Genomic DNA, 25687 nt, shown 5'->3' on the forward strand with positions numbered 1-25687 from the left:
CGTAGTTCATAGCCCTTCAGAATTTTTTGCCATTGATCCAGACTACAAGAAATAAAAGTATGAAAATGTTGGGTAAACAGATGAGAGCAGTGTGTGAAATGGGGGGATGGGGAGGATATGATTATGGGAATTATGATTATGGGGTTTTCCATCATGGGAATGTTCCCTCGGTGCTCCACAAGCAGAGCTACTACGGTTTCTAAGCTGCACGTACCTATGCAGCTGCCATAGAAAGCATTGCTATCGGCAGCAGGGGTTATCAGGTGTGATGTGCTGCGTGACTGTCCCCAGGCGGGACGGAGGGGGGCTCTGCCAGAGGCCAAAGATTTGCCTAGGACTGCAAATGCCAACGCCAACCTGTAGGAAAAATGAAGGTTTCATTTGCTGAATAGCTGGTGTGTACGTGTGTATAGAAAAGATCTATCCTGCAGCGTGTACTGCCAGTGGGGAAAAATAACTGGTCTTCTGAAAGAGGCCATCTCTTTGATATTATATTTTGGATCAAATTCCATATGGATTTGAAATCCTAAATATGATTTTTGCTAATTTATGGAGGCACACTGAACAAACTCATGTCTCCAGCTCATTTAACCTTCTACAGGCTTTTGTAAATGAATTTATTAAATATGACATGGTGTCTAAATGCTTTTTAAACATTTTTAAAAGTTATGGCAGTAGCAAATATGTTTAAAAAAGTGAGAATGAGAAATCAAGTTCTCCGAAGTTAGGAAATGACAGAATTTAAATTCGGTGCAACCTGAATTTTAACACTTTAAACTGCATGCAGAAACTGTTTAATGCCTGAGACTTTCAGATTCAGTCCTGCAGTCCTGGTAGCACTGACTCCTAGCAGCTTACGTTCTTCTCTGCGAGTGTCTGAGGGTGGTGATGGAGGCTTTCAAGTGACCCCCAGCAATAATTTTAAATGTACTTTACATATATTTTCTTTCATTATATTATTGCAGACATTTTTTTAAAAAGAACACCTGCTCCATCTTGTGAGTAGGTATTTATTAAATTCTTTTTGTCTTATACAGCCATGACTCGGGGCCAGAAATAGCAGACTATTGTTCATTTAAAATTACATAATACAGCATAAAACATATGCAGAAGAGGATCAAGCAATGGCAACATCAGCTCTCCTGTTTCCTGAATTTTCAGTGTTTGATTTCCAAATTTAATGGTCTTTTAATATAGATACTTTTTTAGAAATCTAATATCCTGGTGGAGATGTTAGATGAAAAATGTCTCTAGTGTATGCGTATTACCTCATATTGTGAAATAAGACATGGATTCTATTTCTAGTCTTGACACGAAGTCTGTGTAAACACTTGGTCAGATCAATAAGGCTGCCTCTGATTTTTGGTCTGAAAAAGGAATACTGCTATCTGGTCATCTTTTTTAAATACTTTAGATTTTTAATTTTTTTTTAAATATATCTAAGTGAAAATATAAGCTCTTAATATTTGAACTGAGGTATGATCTGCTCCATGGGAATGAATTGAGGAATCCAACATGATGACAATTTTTCCAAAGATTTCCTGGGAGGCTTATTTTGGTTAGTTCCCTTTTTCTCTTCCAGCTGTTGTGTTCTGTGAGGGCATTGTGTAGATGTACGGTTTCCTTTCAGAGAGGAGAAAATTGGCCAAATGAGATTAAATTAATGGCTTTCCTTCATCCAGTTGCAGTCTTTGCATGAGAGTTGATCGATGTTTTGCCATTTTCACATCTCGTTACAGTCCTTGTCATTTGAATGAATTGTCAGCATTTTAATGTCTTGAATACTCTGTAACAGCATAGGTACTCCCACCTTGTTTATACACTGAATTTTGATGGACCTATCTTTCTTTAGTTTGTAACTTTACTAACTACTAAAGAAGTGAAATATGTGACCAATCAAACCTCAAAATGTTTGAAACAAAGCAATGACTTAATCTCACAGGTGTTTCATACATGGCATGAGGTGCTATACCCCGGCCCTGTTTTAAATAACACTGGGAAGACTTACACGAACAGGTTTATCTGCTAGTTTAGTTTTGTTTTTTTAGCTAGCCCGGTTTAAACTAGTGCCTTTGCACTGAGGTGAGACTATCCTCCGACTATGCGCTATTCTGCTTCTCTGTCCCTGGCATAAAGGAGATCAAAATGAGAAGCGAGAGTCTGGAAGAAGAGCCATCACGGCCACTAACTGATGGAGGAAGGGTTACTGGGGCAAAAGGGGAGGTAACAGGAGCTGGCAGTGTCGGCGATGCACGCTGGAGCTGGATTGTGTGGTCTGTGTGTAGGAGAGGGAGGAGGAACAAAGGAAAAATCAGGGAAAAAGAGAAAGGAGAGAGTGTGAGTGGAAGGAAGATTAAAATTTTCCCTTCCTTTCAACCTTGAGACTAATCCTTGAGACTAAAGCTTAACTGCTTTTCTCTTCTTATCAGCCAATTTTAGTCCTCTGTTTCGCTTCCCTTTCCCTCTCCTTCCCTTTCCCTCTTCCCCTTACCCCTCTGGAGGGGGCGTAAAAAAGAAAAGAAAAATAAAAAAAGCGTAGGGTGAAAAAGCAACAGAGTGTGATTTTCTTCATTGGCTCCGGGACTGTGTAGATTGCTTCCCCTTTCGTGTGTTGTGGAGTGCTCAGGAATGTTCCGGCATTGCCCACCTGTCTGCGTTTTTGATCTTGTCAGTAGTTGTGATGAGATAAAACTGGGAAGAGGGGGTGACATATATGACTGGTTTGAATTCTGTCTGGAACTCATCGTGTTTCTTGTATGTGCAAATATATTTTGTGTAAATTGGAATATATCATGGGAAGAAGTTGGCAGACAGAACTCAACGTGCACAGAATCTGGTCTGATCATTAAAGCAGTTCGGTGTTAGAGATCACTCATGTATTCCAAGAATTAAACATTTCTGAATCTGTGGCCTGGCTTTTTATTATCAGAACATTAATTTATTTTTTTTACGCATAAGCATTCTCATTCTCTTTTCGGTACATCTTGTGCAGGTTTTTGGGTGGTTTTTTTTATCAGCGCAGCGCGAGTTGAAAATGCTGTTGAATCTGAATAGTAGCGTATTAGGCTTAGCTGAAGCAGACAGCTACAAAAGACATTAGGCGATGGAGACTCGAGCCTGAAATATTAAATGAAGTGTGCATCTTTAATCTTCAAAAAAAGGTACGTTTTTAAGGTGAAGACAAACTTTGGAACATAGGACAGTAGAAAATACACCATTTAGTTTAATCCATAATTAGTGAGAAAATTATGTTCACCTAGCAGGTTCAGCTTTTTCAGAAAATGAATCAACAAAGTGAACAAGTCAGAGATAATTATTTTTCATTATGTCCCTATTTCCATTGTTTTCACTCTGGATCTGTGGAGGCTCGCACTGTGGCTCTGCCCTACTTTAGCAGTCAGGTGGTTGATTTTTTTTTTTTTTCCCTTCCACATCTTTGATTACACCACCATAAAAATGAAAGGAGCTTCATCAGATTTTAGTTTTGGTCTGGGTACTTTTCCTAGCTCTCGAGCCTGAATGAATATTTAAGCAACTCATAATGCAACAATTGTTATTCTGAGGGAAAAATAAAAAGCAATACTCTACTGAGCATCACAGTAGCCTGATGAAAAGGTAATGGCACCTCTGCAGAATAGAATAAAATCAAATCCTAATTGTTTTGGTCAATTTGACTTGCCAGCAAGTCATGCTTTAATCTCCGCATAAATTAGAAGTCTTTTCTCTGTTCAAATTCCTGTGGGGTTGCTGTCTTTGGCTTCTGTCTACTTAATTCAGCTCAGCTAGTGAATGCTTTTGGATAATGTCATGATATTTCCATTAAAGAATTCAAAGTTGGTGAGAAGAAAGGTGTCAAACTGCTATTATTGAATCGAGATGAGTTTCAGCGATAAGCCTTTGGTTTGGCAGATTCCTCAAGCACTGTAAAGGACGTTAGTGGATAAACTGAGGTGCAGGATCCAAGGGCAAAGCTGCTCGCCCAGTGTACCTGCGGTCCGGGTAAACTGTAATTCAGATGGCAGCAAATGAAGCTCCGGTGCTGGTGGCTGATGAAGCAGCAGCGTGTGCCAGTGATTGCGCTGGATTTTGGGAAGGAGTTTGGCGCAGAAGGGAAAGGAGGAGGATTAATTTTATTTTTATTTTTATTTTTAATTTTAATTCAATTTTTCAATTTATTTCTTTCGGAAAGTAAGTTAGGTCATGGCATAAGTACCGATTCATGAAGTTACGGTCTCAGTCTGCTCTTGGTTAAGCGTGTCCTGCTTTTCCCTTTTTTCTACTCCTAAATATGGTGTATAAAAACATTCTCCGCAGTAAGGCTGTTAAATATTGAGTCTAGCCCCCACCTTACTGAGAGACTAATTCTCTCAACAGAGCACTGCTGTTTTGTTTTTCTCCTTATGGAATGATATGTTAGCATGAGGAAGGTCACTATATTGCCAAAACAGGCTTGATAACTGCCATCATTTCCGGACAGTGGGATGTCATTAAAATAAAAAAGATTACATCCCTCAAATACTTGTAGAGTTGTGTAGGTGAAACAGGTGCTTTCAAGTACAGACCAGAAGAAATAACGTACAACAATCTGAGGTGCAGCTTGTTAATTACTTTGTTCAGTGTAAAGGGTGCAGAGACTTCAGTATGTTAATACAAAAAAAATTTGGGGAGAGCCTTTTAGAAGTATTTCTAAGCATCTTTTGTAAAAGCCCTACTGAATACCTGTGTAGGCAACCTAGAGTTCACACCAATCTTGCTATTTATCAATCCGTTTGGATGACCTTGAGATGCTATCATCCTGGCTCCAATCAGCTATATTCTTGGGAGAGTGGGGGGGAAGAGCTGGAGGGGATGCAGTGGAAAATGCATAAGTAAGAAGAAAAAAAATAAGAAAAATGTTCTTTTCTGGAGAGCTTGAGTTATAAGATTAGATTATAGCTAGCAGAATCAAGGGCACATAGGCATGGCACATGATGATTATGATTTATGGGAGCATTAAAAAGGAAGAAAATCAATATATATTCTAAAAGTTCTGTTTTGCTCAGATTAATCTAAACCCCCTCCTTGGGTTCATGATGACAGAGGAAGGCTGTGTTGATAAGAACTTTTCCTTTTTTCCCCCAACAATACTTTCAATAACTGTTAATGTACAAATCCAACTTTAGAAAATGAACCTTTTGTAGCCTTTCATTTTAAAAAATAAAAGCCAGTAGGTACAATTTGCAATAAATTTAAGGTCAAATGTGACATTAGATAGGCATCTGCTACTAATAAACAAAGTGATAATGCAGTGCATGAAGTTTCTATTACCAGGATACACAACCAAAAGATTAATCTCTCCATAAAAATATATTCTCCCCTTCAGCTTTTTCTGCCAGTTATTTTCTTTCTTCAGATGCCCGTAGCAAACTGGTACATTTAGCTGAAGATCTGTACTGCTTTTACTTTTATAATTTAGTGCATCATAGATCCAATCAGATGTTTGTAGCCAGTTAAAAAATATATCATCCTTTTTTTGTCTAATGAATGCTATCTGTTGATTTCATACAGTTTTCTTATGTAGTTGTCTGAAAATATTTCTTATGACACTTTGCTATTTTTTAAGATATATATGCAAATATTTTTATGGTATTAAATCTAATATTATATACCATATAATATCTAATACGGTATTAAATCTAATATTTCTAGGTATTATAGAAAATAAAAAAATGCAGTGATAAGAGAAATGCAGCCACATAGCCAAATGCCTGCCTCCAGCTCCCCCCCTCCTGTAAGCATCATACAAAGCAACAGTCGATATTCAGGGCTAGGACAGGTAAAGACACAATTAAGACTCTTCTGTAAATGTAAAGGCTGTAATGCTTTTTGTCTAGAAATGATAAGTGTATCGTATACTTTTTTTTTTTAAGTGTTTGTGTAGTCCTTGCTGGTAGTCTTATATTTTAAAATACTGCCTTTGAGGTGTTTTGGATTTTTTTTTAAACAGCCCCCTTTAAAAACAAAAAACCAAACAAACTCTCATAAGCAGCAATATCTTAAAAATAGATAAATGGCTTTTTCACTGAAATAGTTTTGTTCCTGGAGGATTAACTTCTAGATAATTAGAGTTTGCAAAGGACATCTATCAGAGTATCTACTGTAAAGCAGACACCAATTAGTGGGTACATCTGACGGAGAAACAAATGACGGAAAAAGTTAGACACCCCTAACCCCTTCCCCCCCAAAACAACCCTTACATTATAGGATGTTGTACCCCTATGGAAAAACCTTATTTTCCATACTTCAATATTTAGTTACGAGGTTTAACATTGTCTCTTAAATGTCTCCAGAATGAAGTCCAACTCCTTGGAATGGCTGCAGGTACAATTACAGACTACAGAACTGTAATTACTGCACTGTAACATATTAAGAAAAATGTGAACTATAAAACACCCTTACTAACTTCTCGTTGCCACTGAAAAAAACATGCCTGTATTTTTGTATTCATTAATAGTATTTAAAATGCAAACATTTAAAGATTTCATTTAAAGATAGCTATAAACGGCACTAAAACTCGCCTTAGAAAAATTGTAATGAAGGTAAATAATGAATAAAGTTCTACGAGCTAAGATACTGGGAAACCGTCATTGGAAATAAATGCTTTGTAAGTATCAATCAGTGAAGCTTCACAATACTTCTGTAGAAAAGAGAAATGGTAATCTATTTCTTCATTTCAGCTACGGTGTTAGTATAAGGTATGTCTGATGGAGCCTATGACAACGCCTGGAACAGAAATAAGAGGTCTGTGGTGCCAGTCCAGTCTTAGAAAAACACAACGTTTAGATATTGAGAGTTTGTTTGTTTGGTTTTTTTTTTCATAAAGTTTAGATCCTAACTGTTAAAATTAAATCTCACTTCTCTTTGAATACTTTTTATTTCTTAAGAGCTCAGGTATATCCAATTAAACTAAACTTCATGGGTAGGTTAGGGTTGAAAAGTGTATGTTAAACAATAGTCTGGTTAAGGTGAGAAGAAAGGGCTGTTTACAGCATAATGCCTCTCCGGATGAACACTGTAGCTATTAAAAGATGTCCGGAAGCAGAAGTGTAGAAGACCCTCATATTTCAAAATAACTGTGTAGCTGAATTCACAGCATGCTAGAATCCATGAAAAACAGGCAAAGGGTAGAGGCTGAACACAAGTGTGTACCTTTCTTTAAGTTTCTTCACAACAGAAATAATATAGCTACTCTGTAAGTGAGCACGGAAGATAAGTCGCGACCTCAGCGAATAAGCAATGTTTGGAGTCTTGTACAATTCACGAGCAGCTGTATGAGTGCGTTCTTGTTTTGATCACTGAATGGCAGGCAATTCAAATAAATGGTGTTATTACGAGTTTCTACCAGATGCGTTCCTGCTCAAAAAATGTTAATGTATTTATCCTCAAAACACAGAGAAATATTGTTCCTATAATAAGTAGTAAACTATGAAAAGAGGTAAATATTTTGAATGTTAATTAAGTAGGCTTTTCTCCAAAGGTAAGTCTCTTTTCAATGTTCAGTCCTGATGAGGGCAATATTTTTGTCACGCACAGAAGCAGAATCCTAAAAACGCGTAGGGCGTAAGTAACGGACAGTGCCTTATTCTAAGGGATGCTTCAGAGACTCCTTGTTTCCCTCAGTAAATGATTACGTTTTTTTCTTAAATATAATTTCCCGTTCTAAAACGCACAGTTTGTTTGTCATAAATATCTGTTTATTTTTAAATCATTGTTACAAATTTTAATGTGCTTCCATGTCTTTTCAGGTTTTTGAAATCAACATAGTTTTTTTAAATAAACAATAAAGAATAATTTTGGGTCAATGCTCATTCTTAATAAAGGTAATAGCAAAATCTTGTAAATAGTCCAAGAATGATTAGTCAACTACTGTGTGGGGATATTTGGGGCAGACTGGTTGTAATTAATTGCACAAATTTCAAGAAAATGAGAGACTGGGATTAGAAGGAAGAATGTTAAATTATTTTGCAATGTGAAGCATATTCACTCATCGATTTTCCTGGTATTTATATTTCTTTTACAGTAATTCTTATTCTGTTTAGCTTTTTGTCAAGTTTAAAATCTTCATTAGAGATTACAGTTTCCTGAGGAATGACCCTCTTTACTGTAAGAGCAGCAGAATCGAGACAGTTTTGTTTGCTGAAATTAATAACTGATGTCAGGTATTTGAAAGCTAATGTATAGCAACGAATAACAACTTCCTCCATATTATCTGCAAATTCTTCTTTTTGGTAGAAGTTACATATCTGACCAGCTAATTAATCGTTAAGTCTTTAACAAAAGTTATTATTTAATGTTTATTATGTTTACAAGTTTTGATCCATAGAAGGTTTAATTTTAAGACTAAGTATAAATGAAACAGACTGTGGAAGAAATAGAAGTTATTTTCAGTCACTGCGAGTGTATCTGCATCTCCTCAAATTTATCATTCTTAAATGGCATAATCACCGTGAGAGAGGAAAAGAGCTATTTTCAGCTGTAGCATATAGAAAAACCCATCCTATGGTGACATGCTTCAACATTTCCATGTATTTGAGACTGACAAATTGAAAAATCTCTTGCAATTTTTGAATACTTTTGTCAGATAAGGAAGAATAATTGAAATTGTCTGTTACACAACCTTTAAGATCAAATAGTGACATATTCAGAGTGTATTTTGTTATCTTACACCATAGGGTGAGATCAGTGATAATATTAAAGGAAACATCCATTCTGATTTTCTCTTAATTTATTGGCAGAGCAGTGTTTCTCCCTCTGAATTTTACAGTCATCAGCTGGACATAACCAGATATTTTAAAGTTTTATGTCATTCAGTTAACATTTTACACAGTTCAGATCACTTGCTGCGCATTTAGTAATGCAAACTTTATATTTGGAATATTCCTAAATCAGTTTAATTGATGAATTGAAAATAATACACTAAACAATTAATTATTCCATTTTGAACTCTGAAATAACACGAAACTATTCCAAATACTTGGATGTTTCCACTTGTTAAGGAATATGTGACCAGAGAAAATCATGACCAATACCAGTCCCGCTATAATACCGCTGAACAATGATTTCCTGAAAATACAGCAGTGTCAAGTGTAACTCTAGATGCCCCTTTCCTGCTGTTCTCCAAGCACAGTTGAAGACACGGAGGAAGGAATTGAGAATTTAACGCAAAGAATGTGTTACTGAAATACTAATTAGTGGGTGAAAAAACTGTGGAACCAGAGTGCTAAGCCGACTCAAGATTTACATTTCTAGATCTTCCAGGCCTTTCATTTCTAAGAGTTTACTTGGAATATGAGTGAAAGTAAGTAAGTTTACTACAAAGTGTAATGCCGTTGAGCTTTATCTGAGGTTTTTTGTTGGGTTGGGGTTTTTTTCCATCTTGAAACTGATATTACTGAAGACAGCAAATAATACAACGGAGAATTTGGAACTGCTTGGATGCCCTTGTCACATTTTTCACTGTACATTGGTAGGTACCTTTCAGGATAAACAATGGAAAATGTGAATAAAAATTTGCTTTAGAAACAAACTACTGGCTCTGGAAAAATGTGGACTTTAGTAAACCTGTAGCTTCGTAGACTATGTAAAGTCAAGACTCTTCTAATGTTTATATTAGTCCTGTGTTTTGTTTGCACTTTGTGGATGATACTGTGTTTTATTTGTTCTCTCTCTTCAATTCTCTCTACTGTGCGTTAAGATAGCCTGAAAGAAAACACTTTAGTCTTGTGTAATTAATTTTTCAGTACAGTTTGCATAAATTGTGTGCTGCAATAATAACAGCAGACAATGACATAATAAAAAAACCCTGTTGCATATGTTTCTTGAATATCAGAGAAGTTGACCTACATTTTGAATGCCCGTAATGCTTGTGAGAGCTGCTGGATTACTACGCTTGGGTACCACGACAGCTTTTCGCTGAAGAACGACAATGGTTAATCACAAGACGACAGCATCAGGAGAAGCAGAGGGGGCCTTCCAGCTTCACCACGAGCCTCTTTAATTATGTTTTAGGGTAAAAGAGTCTATGCGCAAGATCAATCTTTTGTCTGATCTGTTTGTATCAGTTATAAGAATGCTTTTGATTATCAAGGCATCAGTTTAATTCCCATAGGATAGGTACTACATACTCATTTCAAAGGCATTTGGGGTAGAGGGAGAAAGAAACCGTGACTCATTCTGCCTTTCACTGAACGCAGACTCTCCTGCAATGAGTTTTGGCTCCCACCAAGTTGGACTGAAAACTGAACTAGTGACAGAAGTTCCTTCATTCTACATTTTGTTAGCAATCTCTTCTTTGAATTATGTATTTGTAAGTGCGGAGCTTTTTGATTTAAATATTAGAGGGAAGGAATGAAGATTGCTGCTTGATTTAAAAAAAAAAAAAAAGTTTCTGAATACTTCTAGCTAATACGTTATTTCTAGCCAAAGTTATTTTCCTCCCCTCACATGTAAAAAAAAATAAAAAAAAAATAAAAAAAAGAAACCTAAACAAACCAAACCCCCAAACAAATAAAAACCCCAAAATAGGTGAAAAGTGACAAGAACGTTGACAGTATTTTATGAAGAGAGTTGTTATTTTCCTACCACTTTAATGCACCTTGCTATGTCAGCTTCTGCTTTGCAGGTAAGTGCAGAACAAAGGAAATAAAGAATAGAACAGAAACCAGACAAAATGAGTCGTGGTCTGTTTCTTCACTGAAGCTAAGGTAGGATGCCAACAATGATGACTTCATTTGCTGTACTTCATTGATGACATATCAGTATTGTTGAAGTTGGCTCTGATTTTTTGTTTCTGCTTTGTATTTACATAAAGACAGCGTAACTTTTCAGACGCAAATGGAACAAAACAGAAGCGGAGGCCTGAGTCACTGACGTATTCCCACTAGTCGCCTTGCACTGTTGTATTGAGAAGTGTTACCTTACTGGGGGAGATGTCCTTGAGGAGAAAAGTTGCATTGTCCCTGGTGAGTTAGCATGTAAGTTAAAAATCATATTACGCTTTCCAAAGAAGCAAATGATATTGCCAAGGTTCTGGCCAACATTAACTTTACAAATAAAGCAAGTAGTGACAGATTGTGTATGAGCTGTTGCAGGGTGTGCTGTATTATGACAGTTGCTCTTATGACCCGAATCATTGTACGGCTAGGTACAAAAGGTATAATATATACATATGCACAGAACAATATTTTATGCTGTAAGCGCACAGTTCTGGTGATGGTAAACTTGATAAAACTGCTATTTTCTTACTTGTTTTCTTTCGTGACGTGTATGGAGCTAAGTAGTGTTCTATGTTTTGCTAGTCTTCTGATATCTTACCTTAAAAATGTTGTGGACCACCAAAAGATAATGCTAACTCATGCAAAATCTCGTGTGAGCTTTGAAAGCCATAATTGTGGTTAGGCAGGCCAGACACAGATGTTATGTTGTGCTGCGATTTGACACCTGCATAATGGCTAATTCCTGCATAGGACATAACCCAATAAGACACCAAACAACTTGTGAAAGCTGTTAAATGTCTCCAATGCTTAAGTAGCTCAGTAAAAGTTAAAGATAATCCTTAATTTCAGTGTTAGCCTCTTAATGCATTGAGAAAAAAAACAGGAATGCTATCTTTAGTAAAAATAACTGTACAGAAAGCTCATTACAATTTCAATAGCTCCCCCGATAAAAAAGAATACACATATTTCTTATAGGCTGTAATTATTTCAATATTTATTTTGCTTTTCTCCTCCCAATCTCTTTTGTCGTCTCCTTCAGAGCTTTCCTGATGGCAAGATACATAGTGGCAGATGAATCTGCGCAAAAAATTAGTCTAGTTTTTCTTTGCCAATATCTATGAAACTTCCTATTTTTTTTCAAGAAAATGTGGCAGAACTAGCATTCATTTACAAAGGAAAAATAATTAGGCTGTATAGCTAAGGGGATTACATAACTTAGCAATGAATCCTTGAAAAGATTTTTATGGACAAAGCACAATGTGATGTAATATAAAAATGTTATGTAGCGCTCTGAGAAGCCTTCCAGGTTTGTTTTGATGGGCGTACAGGACCTACAATTTTAAAATATGCTCAGATGAGTCAGATTTTATCATGATCAATATATCTGTGAAAACAGGTCAAGCTTCAGGTCCTTTGTCATGCTGTGTACTCCCTGCATGACGTACAGTGGAACTGAAAGTAGGGCTAAGCTGCATCTCTGTAGTAATGCTACTCTGCTTTTACAGATACAAGTTTCTTCTTTTAAAGCTGTTACACTCGTAAAAGCAAAAGACAATGCACAACAGCGCAAGCTTTAAATAATAGAGGAAATAGAATATACTGTGCTACATACTATTAGATAATCGGATGAGAGAGACTGCAGTATGAATAAGGTATCTGCATTGAGAAATGAACTGAAAAAACCAGTCTTTCCTAGAGTTAGACCCCAATCACATAGGAAAGTCTTAGCCGGTCAAGGCGAGACATGTTAATGTGTAGTCTCAAATCCAGTGCAGGTTGTAATTTGATATTAGAAGTCAAGAATCTCGGTGGACATTTTGTGGATATGAACAAAATTCCAAGTTAGTCAATTTGCCTTTCATAGTTAAGTTCAGCAATCTACTCAGCTCTAGGTGTAAAGTTGTGTTACGTCTATGAATTCACTCCGGGACCCTGAATTTTTCAGTTTCAAGTGTTGTATTGACTGTTAATTGTATTCTGCTGATCACAAAAGCACTAATATCTCAAAAGTATGCAGGTATTAAATACAACTACATAAAAGTCTTCTTGCTCTGCTGTTACAAAATGCCTCAGAAAGACGACCGAGTAGATATCTTCCCTTTACAAACTATGAGTTAAAATAAGGGTAGAACTGTGGTGTTCCATCTGCATTGGATTCGCAGCGAAAGGGCTCTTCTCTTGGTGCAAAGCACCTGTAGCCTTGTCCAGGGCGAGGACTTTGTCTGCATTAGAGGTGGAAGCCATTTGTAGACGTTAATAATTCTCTTTGTGGATACGTTGGGGTCAAAGAGTTGCAAGGATGATTAAATGATCGTATCCCAGAGCTGGCAAGTGAGGTATGTTAAGTTTAGTCAAAACCTTACGTATAGGTAAGAAATGAAGCAAAAGCAGGTGGGGCCCCTGTTGGAAGAAACAGGGAAAATACTGTAGTGTTTCTCTATCAACAGTTGAAAGAGTGAGAAAAGGACAAAATTGGACAAAGGCAGTGAAAAGAAGTACTTGCTGATGTCAGAAAACATACAGATAGGTCACTAAAAGAATTGTTTGATGCACTTTACTAAGCCAGCCCAGGGTGTCAGAAGAAGTAAAGGCATGTGTCGGGTCACTAGCCTGAGTTAAGTAGTGTCATCTGTTCTTGGCTTCATCAGCATGAACGAGCGTTGCAAGGATGAAATTCTAAGTAACACTGTTATCATCAGGACCAGGAAGGCAGGTACAGGTGACCAGCACCCAGTTTGAGATGGGAAGGCTAAGGTACTTCAGCATTTAATTGAAACTGGAGTATTGATCAGTCCCAGGTAGCTGGAACTGCTGCTTGAAAACCATTCAGATGATAATAGTGCCCAATAATTTTTAATGGCATGGAACAAAGTCCCTGAAGCATCTGAAGATGAGAAAAAATTGATAGAGCAGCTTGATGAGGTAGGTTTTTGGGTACTTGAATACATGGTCAGTTGTATTTTAAATGCCATAAATATGTTAGCATCTCTCCAGAGATGAAATTGATATCTTTATTTGTAATTTGTAGGGATTTCATTTAATTTATTATTTTATTTAGTTTAAGAAAGCTATTATTTTGTGTAAGTAAATATATCTGGATTATATGTATGTATTCATTTTTTTTCAAGATCTGGTCTCTGGTGGTCTAAATATCAAATGTCAGCTTCTGGGCAGACCGCAAAAGTTATATTTGGCTGCTCATATTAATGTGTAGGCACACAGGTAGAGCTTTTACATGTCTGCAAACCCCTTAACGATCAGGTATAGATGATGGACAGCTTGAAACTGGCTTTTTTCAGTGGCATTTAAGGTAAATCTTTTATAATCACATTAAAATCTTTTGGAATCTTTGATCCTTTGACATTCATTATCTAATATCAAACAAATGGTCAAATATGCTTTCTTGTGCAGGCTCTAATCTTTTTCTATCTGTATGTATTTTTTCAAAGTGTTTCATTACAGATCTGCTTTTCGGGGGTATTTTTATCACATAATTGGAGTATTTCAATGATCAGCTCTAGGTTCATTTCATTTCATTCTTCATGATAATCAGCTTCTTGGTAAATGAGTGATTTCTAACATGCCTAGATATGGAATTGTTACTAGTCCTCTCTTCTGATGATATTTTCAGATTCACTAGTACACTTTTCTCTAGAATACACAATCTGCTTGCATACAATCACCTTGTTTGCATTTTTAAGAAGTTTCAAATGTTTTGCCCAGTATCAAATGCCCTGTATTAGTAGTCACTGTTTATAACAACAAGGCATGTGTTAGACTGTAGAATGCCTTAGCAATATTTTCAGCTGCACGCTACTCAAATGAAACACTGAGGACTTCATGAGACCAAAAATACAGGATTAGATGGCCCCTTTCTTATTGTTTCTAGTTACTAAAATAATCCAGTACATAAAGATTAATTTTATTTCTACTTTTTATGACATCCAAAATTTCTAATTTGAAAAACTCCAGGGGATAAACTATTAAAACAATGTACTTTAAGAAATCAAACAAAACTACACTTACTGTTGGCTCTCTGTTAAACTATGCATCTTGATTATACCTCAGTTATGTTACTGTTTCTGTCTGAAACAGTTTAAGAATGTTAATTGAACTTTATTAGTTTCCTAGAATAATATTGAACATAAAACTAATCTTCCTGATTGACTATTATTGCAAGTTGTATTGAAAACTGGAGACTTTTTCCCCTTAACGTGACGAACATTAGGCCATTCAAGTTTATGGATTGCTGAATTTTAAAGAAAAATTACTTTTTGTCTTTAAAATTCTAAAATGGAAAGTAAAGCTTAAAGCAAAACCGACACCTTATATTTGAAGATTTCACAGTGCGTGTGCATGGAAAATTGTTATCTTCTCTTCAAGCTGCAGAATTTCAAAAATTTCCCCTGGGCAAACTCGAAGCTGAATGGAGCTATATCATAAATTCTAAACGTGTTTGTACATGTTAGCCTGCTAGCAAATTATCTGTGTGACTTTTGTTTTAGTCTAAGGAACTCCTTCAATCTATCATAATTAAATTATCATGCATGTACACAAGCCTTAATGCATCACCATGGTTTGAGTTTTTTCTTAATTTTTAGAGCTTGGTAATTTTACTTAAAATTTATGGTTTAATAAATAATGGTTCAAAACGTATTCTTCTATTACTGTGGGTTTGATATCTTTTTTTCGTATGTGCAGAAAATCCCTTCCTCACCTGAAGGGGCCTCTGTTCAAACAAAGCTTAGGCAAAATTTCTCTGTTTGCATTGGTCAGACTCCTGTGAATTGTTCTCAACTTAGAGCAGAAACACGTTTAGGTGTCTGCTATGGTTTTCTGAAATGCTGGGGTATTTTAACCAATTGATCTTGGTAGGACTTAGTCCATCCAGAGCAATACCAAGATGTTGAATTGTCTCAGTAGTATATGGCTGTCATTTCTCAAATTTGTGGGCAAAAGAGCAGGATAAAATAGAAAGCTTCCATGTTGGTCAATATGTTTATTTTCACTTTTTGTCTGTTACAACCTACATAGTGATAAAAATAAAGATCACATCTTTTTAGTCGTCTTTATTCTCTAGTACTGATTACCCTACTTTTAGAAGCAAATTTTGTGGACTTGTGTTTTTATGTTACATCATGGTCTTGCAGCAAACAGTGATTTAATTTGGGGACAATGCAAGAGGAAGGCTCAACACAGAATCATGGTGACAGCTGTAGTATCTTTTTTCCAGAGTGTGGGACATGACTCAAGAAGCTTTTTTAATTTAAGTAATGAATAATAGTAGTTGAATATTCTCTAGATTCCTTTACTTTTTTTCTATAAATACTGCTGTGTGTTAATGAAATGCAGCTTTTTAAAATTGAAGCACATCAAGTAATTGCAGTACTTTTGCATTTCATAGTTGTGTGCTTATAGTGATAGCTTAGAACAAATAAGAACTCTTCTGTTTCTTATCAAAAGTTTCCGACATTTCTATAAGAAAAAAAAACCAGAATGTTTATAACAGCATGTTACGTAGTATTTTTGAATGCTTTGGATTTCAGCTGCCTCTTTAGGTGTTTCATAGACCATATTTCTATTTGACCTCTCACCAAAGTGTGAATATATATGTATGCATTACTGGGCATACAGTACATTCTGCATGTTAAGACGCATGTATTTTTATAGAATACAAAATGACTAAAGTATCAGATGTTTTGTTGTATAAGGTTTGAATAATTGTTTCCATATGGTGCATGATAAAAAGCTGTTGCAACCAAGGGCTGATAAACTTATTGCTTTTATTCCAGATGGCCCAATTTGTGCATCTGCATTAATATTAAAAATTTAAGTGTTTTCTTTGAGAATCAGCTGAACAGTGTCCTGGGAGCCAGGAATGTCTCTTCTGGGCTGATTTTCCTACTGCAGTTCTTCTCCTTCTGTCTCAATTCCATAATTTTTGCTTATATATTTATTTATTAATTTATTATGTGCTCCCTCACAGTGTTTAAGCTGGGGAACTGTTTGTGAACAGATATCGGAACAAAAATATTACATACAGTATTCATACAGGTTTTGAGTAAAGTTGCATTTTAGATAAGTTTAACCCACTTTATTTCTAGCCAAAAGGAAACATAAAAGGCTGAATAAATATTTAAGTGAATTCAGCCTGAGTATATAGAAACCAGATGTAAATTACTAAGACAAATTGCCTTTGTATTAAACTTTTCTTGCACAAAAATCTTTTGAGTAGCTCATTAAAAATACCTTGTGGGTAAATTCTCTGTTAAACCAATATCCTTTAGAGAGAAGCTAAAGCAGTAAGTACTCGAAAAGTTTCTTGTTTCCTTGTCAAGTAAAAGCTTCATCCTCAGAAGAAGAGCTTGTATCTCTGTCTGTTTGGATAAATTTTTATATTTACTTAGTATGCTAGGAGAAAAATACTGTAGATTGAACTGCTATGTATTCTTTAGAACCACCTGAGGATATTGTCTGGCTCTTCTAAAGCCTATAAAATCACAGGATGTTTATCTCTTGCCAACCAAAACCAGAGCACAAAACAGATATTGAAATAATGCCAATAATAATGGGGAAGTATCTGAATTTTTTTTTTATTTTTTTTTTTTTTAGTAAGAGCTGGTGTCAGCAGGCAGTTCTTATGACCATCCTGCTTCATCTCTTCTGCAGAAGAAATATGTTAATGTCATTGTTACTCAGTACTTAAATCAGCAAACATATAAAGTCTTCATCCCCTACATGTTTTTCTGAGTATCCCATTGCTTTGCCCTGCAGCCTTTTCTGAAAGAAGACTTGTCCCGTTTGTGCTACCAACTGCAATTAATATTAGACACAATTTGAATAACTACATGTAATTGTTCTTTTTCATGCTTTGCCTTGAAAAAAATTCTTAAATCTTACTCTAAATTATTTGCAAAGAGGCCATGCTACTCATTTTCAGAAGTTAAGCTCATTAACTAACAAGCTTTTCTTCCACTGTCTATTAATTTTCCCTGAATTCTTCACACAGGTGAGTGGAGGCTAGAAGAGATTATGGTCAACTGGGAATCTTCCAACAAAATGCCTCTGCATCAGAAAAGGTAAATTTGTCTATATAAACCACTTTTGCAGTAATAAACACCTCATTTTTGTAGGGGGAGTTTCTTACATTTAGGATGCATTCGTAGATGAGGAGCAGCATCTGTAAAATTTTACCCTTGCCATTTTAGGTTTTTTTATCTCTGTATCTCAACACATGTTTGTGAAGTCTTGTTGAAATCTTAACCTATGTGAAATGTGTCTGGAGAAGCTTGCAACTTCTTTGAGAAAAGCAGCTATATTATAGTTCATGACACTTGCAAGGTCCCTTTGCACAGCTAGCAGTCTGTGTGTCCTGTGAGGAGGACAGAACTGTGTTCTTCTCAGAACTTTTGGGTTCTTCCAGCACAGCCGGTGCAGCCCGTATAACCTTTGCAAGAGAGTACGGTGTCCTGCGTTAGCAGTTTGACACTGTCGTTTGTATGAGATGACTTGAGAATAATCTTTCTGGATGTGTGAAGAAAATGATAACCTTTATTGGAGGGTTCACGTGAGCTGTGACTGACAACAGAAAATCCTGCAGGGGGAAAGGACTTTCTCCTTACCATTGGTCCTCCATAGAAATCATCTGTCAAAGATGATGAAAAGGCTAAATCCTGTTCACTGTGAGCTAACTCATTGTGGCTTCTTACAGGAAAGAAGCTGGCCTAATCTACACCATGGCTAAACGTACACAGACGAAAATGTAAGGTCAAAATGGTGCAAAAACAACAAACCAGAAGGTTCTAGAAGAGCAGTGTTGGAAAAAAGTGGTACCATATTTCTAATAGCTCTAAACTACTAGAAGCTGAAAGAGAAACAGTTACATCTTCCCATTTCAATGGAAAAGTAAATCCCACACACACACCACTGAAGAAAGCTAGGAAAAGGAAGTTTCTAGTATTTTGAATGCAATTACTTACTGTATGTTCTATTTTGGAAAACTTGTTCTATTGGAAACTTAAAACTTGAGGGTTATTTCCTATTTAATGCAAAATTAGAATTTATGTCAAGGCAAACAAGGGCATTCTACTTGCATTATTACTGCTGTCTAATAGTAGATTTGCGTAGTTCACTAGGTACCAATTACGTTCCCCAAAGCTGTCATCATTAACCCCTGAATGTGTGTTAAAAGAGATATGGATAAAGTGCAGGCAAATAAGGAGAGCGACTCTCTAATAATCGTGCAGAGTGGAACAGTAGGCTGGATAATCTGTTGAATGCATTAGCATATACTCGTGATGTGAATGTACAAGGCTGAGGAGTATAAAGCGTGTGAAAGAGATTTATGTTAAAATAGTGTAGGTGGTGTAGTAGGTGAAAAATTGCCCCTTGTGGTGACATATTAAGATACAGTGAGGTGATTATTAAAATGCCAGCATAAACCTAAAAGACTTCTGATTTAAATTTCTGATGTTTCAATTTTCTATCTCTCTTGAGAAGAGAAGCAAAGCCTGTGTTTATTTGATTGCGCAGCATAATAAAAAAAGAAATTATATTTAGAGGAGTGATATTTGCAATCTTGATGTCTGATATTGGTCAAAAAGCCTTAGAAGCAACTGGTCTGACAGTTTTATTTCTTTTCAGAGTGTATCATGCATCTCTCTAAACTGCTTGTAATATAATCAGAAAGCACTGACCCATAATCTACAAAAATAGCATAAATAATACATTCCAGCTTAGTGAATCTTGTACTGGAGACAAGCTCTAGTGATAATATATGAATTATCTTATTCTGTCCTCTCCATTACCTTGTCAGCAGATGTGGCAAGATACTACAGCTCTTCACAGCTCCAAAGCACTAACTACAGTATTATGGATATAGATGTCCAGCTCCTTAGCGTTTCAACTTTTAGCTCATTCACCAAACCAGTAAGTGTTCATCACATTTATTTATTTATTTATTTATTTATTTTTAGATTTAAATAACCACAGAGCACAAAATTGACAGACTAGTGTGAAACAGTAGAAGATACAGAAGTTTTCTGATGATCTATCTTCATCAGTCTGTTACTCTTTCCATTGAATGAAAAGTTGCCTTGTTAATGAAAGCCATTAGAACAGAGTAACTCCGTACAGAGAAGGGTAAGCAGCCTCCTTTCCGACATTCAGTTAGTTTTCTCCTTACTTCTCATTTTAGTACAATTCAGATTTCAGGATGACTTCTGCAAGGCTAATGTTTTCCCATAAATGTGTGGAAGAGAAAGTGTAATGAAAAATGTAGCAATAGTCAAACAAAATTCAGATGTAGTAAGCCAGTTAAGTTTGCTAGCATTGTATCATGAAAAGAACGTTTCAGAATAAGAAAGCACTGCAAAGTATTACTGAACTTCCATGCCAAAAATACTTTATTTCCAATGTCTTGCTCACACCACACACACCCCCCCCCCATATACAATGAAATGTGCAAGAGTACAACATTACTTTTTTACCATACTGCTGCACAAAGTATGTTTGCCCTAGAAAACTTTGTCATTCCTGGGTGAGATAACTAATTATTTAAAAAGTTAAGATACTCTCACAAAGCTTTGAAGTGGTAAAAAAACATGACTTTTTTCACTTTTAACCAAAAAATTAATAAAACTTTCAAAGATGTACAGAACAGTAATTAATTATGGTGCCTCTGGGCTTTAAAAATACTGTAATTTTCTAATTACAGAGCTTCCAAAGTCATATATTCTGATTTGCTTTCAGATACGTGCATATAACTTTACTAGGGTTAAGAGAGGTAATACGTAACTTCAGGAGAGGGAAAATATATCCTAAAAGACTTTCATGTTGTGCACATAACAGATCATAATGTATAACAGAATCAAAAATATTTTCATTTTTATGATAGATATTGGAATGAAATATTACATAATGTCTGTCTAGACTTTGGAAAAAACCTCTAGTGAATATATCTGAGGAAAGAAAAAGGAAGAAACAAGGAGGGTTAAAATGTGATCATCCATCTTAAATATAATTTAGAACAGTTTCAAAGTTTCCCTGGTGCGAAGTCCATCCTGCTTTCTCTCACATTTGTTACAAGTGCCACATTCACAATTAATTGTTCTGGGCAATTGTGGGGAGGTGACAGAGGCCAAAAAAACCTAAGGATTTTTCAGAACTCCTATTTTGAAAGCCACCATATTTTATTTTATTTCTTGTGTTGTGGCAGGAAGGATTATGCATTGTGACTCTGCAAAAAGCAAAGGTGCGAGTAGTTCATGTAACAGTTTTTGTAGCTTTAAGTGATATCTGATGGATGATTTCAATTTTAATAAAAAAAAAAAGTAGGTATATTTAATCTACTTCCAATTTATGACACTGTAGAGCCAAATTATTTAATTTGGTAAGATGGCATTAATCCAAAAAACAGATATTCTTTTTTTATAGCTATATCCTAAACTTTTTTTAGGTATTTTGTCTGCAGTGTTATTAACTTTCTATGTCATCACCTGAAAATTCTCCAAAATTATTCCCAGATTTCAATTTATTTCAGTAACTATATATAGGATTAATTTACAGTCTTGCTTATGCAGTGTTTTGTTTGTGTCCTGACCTTGACAATATGTATATGAGTTATTGAAATACAAAGTAAAAATAATTAAAAATAATAATTCTACTTTTCAAGGTTGAGGTTACTATTAAAAAGGATATATTGAGTTTTAGTTGATAATATCAAATTATGTTCATTGCAGTAATTCCTAAACTTTAAGACAATTGATTAAACATATTCGTCTGTAATAGTACTGAGTACAGAGTATAGGGTTATCTAGCTATGTAGTGTACAATGGTTCTGCTGTTAGAGAAGAGGATTTGGAACAAGGAACTGTTTATTGGAAGTAACAGAGATTTCCCCCCCCCCCCTCCCCCACTTTGAGTCCCCAAATGATATTTCAAACCAATTGACAGGATCCAAGAAGGTAGGTAGAGTGTTCCAAGGCTTGGCATTAGGACATGTATGTTTTTGGCATCTGCCCATCAATAAGAAATACTAAAGTACGTGTCAGATAGTGAGGTTCTGTTCACAAGGCATCGAGTAACACCAACATGGAATGGGAGCCACTGGGAAAGCTATGAACTGCAGAAAATCTCAGCTGCTTCTAGAAGACCTTAAAACTGGTAGGAAATACGATGGCTCCTGCAGAAGTGGAGGAGACCTTTGTATGTGTCAGATCTTGATGTATCTAGACCTCAGACTATACTAATATCCATCATCTGAGTAGTCGTGAGCAAGACTATATGCATGTAGGTGGGGAGACAATAGCTCAAAACCCTTTTTAGATGATGTGCTAACTGCTTCTGCAGAGTCGTGGAGGTGTGTCACGAAAGTACTATTTGATCAAGCTCCTTGATTTACAGGGAGAGCAGCTTTTAATTCAGGAATCCTAGTTAATTCAGGCATAAATTAGAGTTACATGCACAAAAACAATTCTGTAGGCATCCTACTTCAGAATGTAGGGTTTAAAAACATGAATGATGCATCATCATCTTCTCCGTATGATAGAGTTTGATTCTCTGATGACTCCTGCTGTTTTGAAGCTGTTATGGAATCCATCAAGAGAAGTCTAAAAAACCTGACTACAGTACTTTTAATTAAAAGATGTTCACTGAATTTGGTGTTTTGTTAAATGTTTATGTACATCTCATGTTTCATCAGGATCGCAGCCAGTGGTAGATGCTTGCAGGAGTAGTTGCATTTTTAACATTTATAAACTGACACCTCTGTGATACTCATATCGCTAATTACCCAATGGAGAATGAATGTTTCGAACTTCACTAGAAATGACTGAAACTGCTTTGCTGGTAATTCAAATGTTCATGATCTGTTTCTTAAATTTAAGACATTTAGTCATGCTTGATTTGATTCATTGCTGTGTTTGAGGTGAGGAACCGCAGTGTATGAAGTTCTACAAACTGAAAAAAGTGAGCAAGAACCACTAAGGAAATCAAATGCGTTCAATGAAAAATGTTCATTTATTGTTCATTAACAGAGGTAAAACTCATTGCTACATGAGCTGGTCCAACTTGGAACAAAGCTGTCTGTCATATATCCTTCTTTGATTCTCTTGGAAGTTGATTTTTGTTAGTGTGTTGTCTCAGTACATTAGTCCAAGTGAAATGCCACAGGATAGAGATAAAATCCAATTACTTGTTTGGCTGAAAATAATTTCTGTTAAAGTTGGAACAAAAGGCATAAGAAATACCACATCATCTGTAATAAATCTTAGAATATTACAAAGAATCTTGGAATGTTATGAACCAGCTTTTAATGTGTGCTTCTCCATTAAGGCAGAAAATTGCACTGGGGAAAAAAGTACCCAGCCTGTTTCTGCTCCATCGCAACAGTTTCACAGATGATGCTTTGCTTTGAATTTGCATTGGAAAAAAATTAACATTGCTGACACTTTGACTGTATAAGAATTCTGATATAGTATGCTAATTAAAAGTCAGTTTGGTTACATATGTATGTATGTTCAAGAGGAGTCTGATATCTTTATAAATTACTATTCTCAGACATTTCTGCTTCTTACCAACATCACTGATTTCTTTGCATATCATTCAAGGAGCACAAGTGTAATCTTTAGAGTATAAGAATAGGGGAAAATTACTTCCCCCCCCCCCCCTTCCCTATTACAATCACCGTCATAACACTTTCCTGGTTTACCAATCCTATTCTTGTTACAGTCTCTGTCACAGAAATAAGAAAGGAATTTCAATGCCAATGCAGGCTGTGAAACAGTAAATGACTGTGCGATTGAGTTACCGGAATGTGATGTATTAGGTCTGGAATGCACTTATGTGTTCTCCAACCTTTAACAGACAAGAAGAATGGCAATCAAACGAGCAACACTGAATAGGGCAAGACAGTAGATTTGACTATTGGTAGTGGGGAGCTAAGAAATTCATTTTTCTAGTGGGAAGACTTGGGGTAAGACTCTTCCTCTTCTGTCTTCCCCTTGTTTATTATATTGTGCAAGCTAATCTATTTATCAACGTGCCTTCTTTAGAATGGTAGCAATAACTGTGCTGTTGGAATTCAAGAAACAACAGCTAAAACCAAAAATAAATTCATATTCTATGTCATTCTCTTTTCAGTTATAGTAATGAACGGATTTGGCCCAAGAAATGAATTAAACTAGTGCCTTCATATCATTCCCTAATCTTTTCTCAGTAACATCTGAATCGTTTTGTTTTATATTTAAACTTTTGCTGCTGCATGTTGGGAGATATCTTTAATTAGCAATCGTTGCTAATCAAATACTTATGGTCAGTTACTACTCAATTATATATATGTAATCACAATAATTGGGGTTATTTGACTTATTAGGGTTACTTGCGTTTTGCAGAATTATAATTTAGATATGAATTTGACCATTTAGTGGAATCCTGTTCTTACTCAGTGGGTAACACTCATTGATTTTTATGAAAGTATCATTTTGTTCTAGGTGCCATAGGCAATTGCTTCATCTAATTTAATGTTTTTAAACAGCTGAAATAGTTCTGCAAGTGTTCCTTGCCTTGTACTTGTCTGTTCTACATTTTATTTAATGCCATTCCTCCAGTTTACACCATGCCATCGTCTCAGTGTTTCATATAATATTGCCTTGTCTCAGACATTCTGAATGGTTTTATGCTGTCAGCAGTTGTTCTTCCTCTGATTTTCCGTCTTCCCAATCTTTTTCCTGCCTGTGTGAGGTATACTTTATTAGCTGTCCATTTTGAAACACATCAAAAGAACAACGTACTATAATCTTAATCTTTAAGAACAAATTTCACTTTGCCTGCCCTGGCCCAGTTCTCCATATTTTGGATGTTTAAAAGAATTACTGCCAAAGCACTATTGATATTATTTATATGGTATTATCGGCTTCAGTCACGTAACTGTCACAAGGACGACGATCGCTGCAGATGTGCTGCTCTTTGGCACTGATAAAGGGAAGGAAAAAGCGTGCGCTCAGAGGAGCCCTGTGAGATGAGTTATCTATGGATGAACCCTCTGTGATTTCCCTATTCTAATCTCAGGTGAAGATCGAAAAAAATGAATGACACTTTTGCCGTGCAACTCTGTATTTCAGTGAAGGTGATTTGACAGCCATCTCTATCAAAGAGCAGATGGTGGAAGAATACTCTGAGGTGGATTCTTTTCTTTCCCTCCAGTAGATTCTTTCATTCCAGTGAATAATTGATGCAGAAGGGAAATTCAAAGCATAAACTGCTTACCAGAAACATCAAAATTGTTTGAGAGGAAAACAAAGCTTTGTTATTTTCAGAGGGGGTTGAACGTGTCTGTTATCAGACATTTTAAAGAACATTTGGGCAAAAGAATAAAAGCTCCTGATGTTTATGACTGTGTGCTCTGTTACGTTCAAACTCTTGCTGTCAACGAAAGGTGACATCCCATATATATGTGTTTATTGCCTGTCCAGATAATGCTTTAACAATTATTAACAATGCAGAGGAGGCACTGGTCCCTTGCCCGTTGTCACAGCTGAATCTGGCTGGGGCACCGGCGAGTGCAGCCGAACCCTGGGACCTGGCACCGGTGGGTCAGGTCATCCCAAAGCCTGTGACCATCTGCTAGGAATGGCAATAATTGTATTTACAGGGCTACGCCTCACACGAGACTGCGCCTGACTGACTAGTTCTGTGATTTGGAGCAGCCGTGACCACACGGAGAAGGGAATTGGACTCTACCACTGGGGAAACTAATCAGGTAACTGTTTAGAGCTTCTCTTTATTTTTTCCTTAACCGTTTGGCTTGTACTATCTAAAAAGAGATGATATACTCAAACACGTGGAAAGTTGTGTTTCTGTTTAGTTTCTCTTTTACGTCTCCTTCTCCCACCTCATCCTCGTGTGATGCTTTAAAATAGAAAATCGAGACCTGA

General features: G+C 36.1%; 1 long non-coding RNA gene across 2 annotated transcripts in view; it reads left to right on the forward strand.

The window, feature by feature from the left end:
* The window catches only part of LOC142601657 (uncharacterized), a 36492-nt gene extending 11349 nt beyond the window's left edge, over positions 1-25143 (forward strand). Inside the window, exons 1-4 of one of the 2 annotated variants that reach the window (XR_012835199.1) lie at positions 5688-5815; positions 10850-11000; positions 17764-17833; positions 22681-25143. This is a non-coding gene — a long non-coding RNA (uncharacterized LOC142601657). Of the gene's footprint in view, positions 1-5687; positions 5816-10849; positions 11001-17763; positions 17834-22680 lie in introns of those variants that run through there. The other variant, XR_012835198.1, reaches the window with a different exon arrangement.
* Positions 25144-25687: the final 544 nt, after the last annotated feature.

This window comes from Balearica regulorum, chromosome 4, assembly GCF_011004875.1.
Source record: "Balearica regulorum gibbericeps isolate bBalReg1 chromosome 4, bBalReg1.pri, whole genome shotgun sequence".
Taxonomy (NCBI): Eukaryota; Metazoa; Chordata; class Aves; order Gruiformes; family Gruidae; genus Balearica; species Balearica regulorum.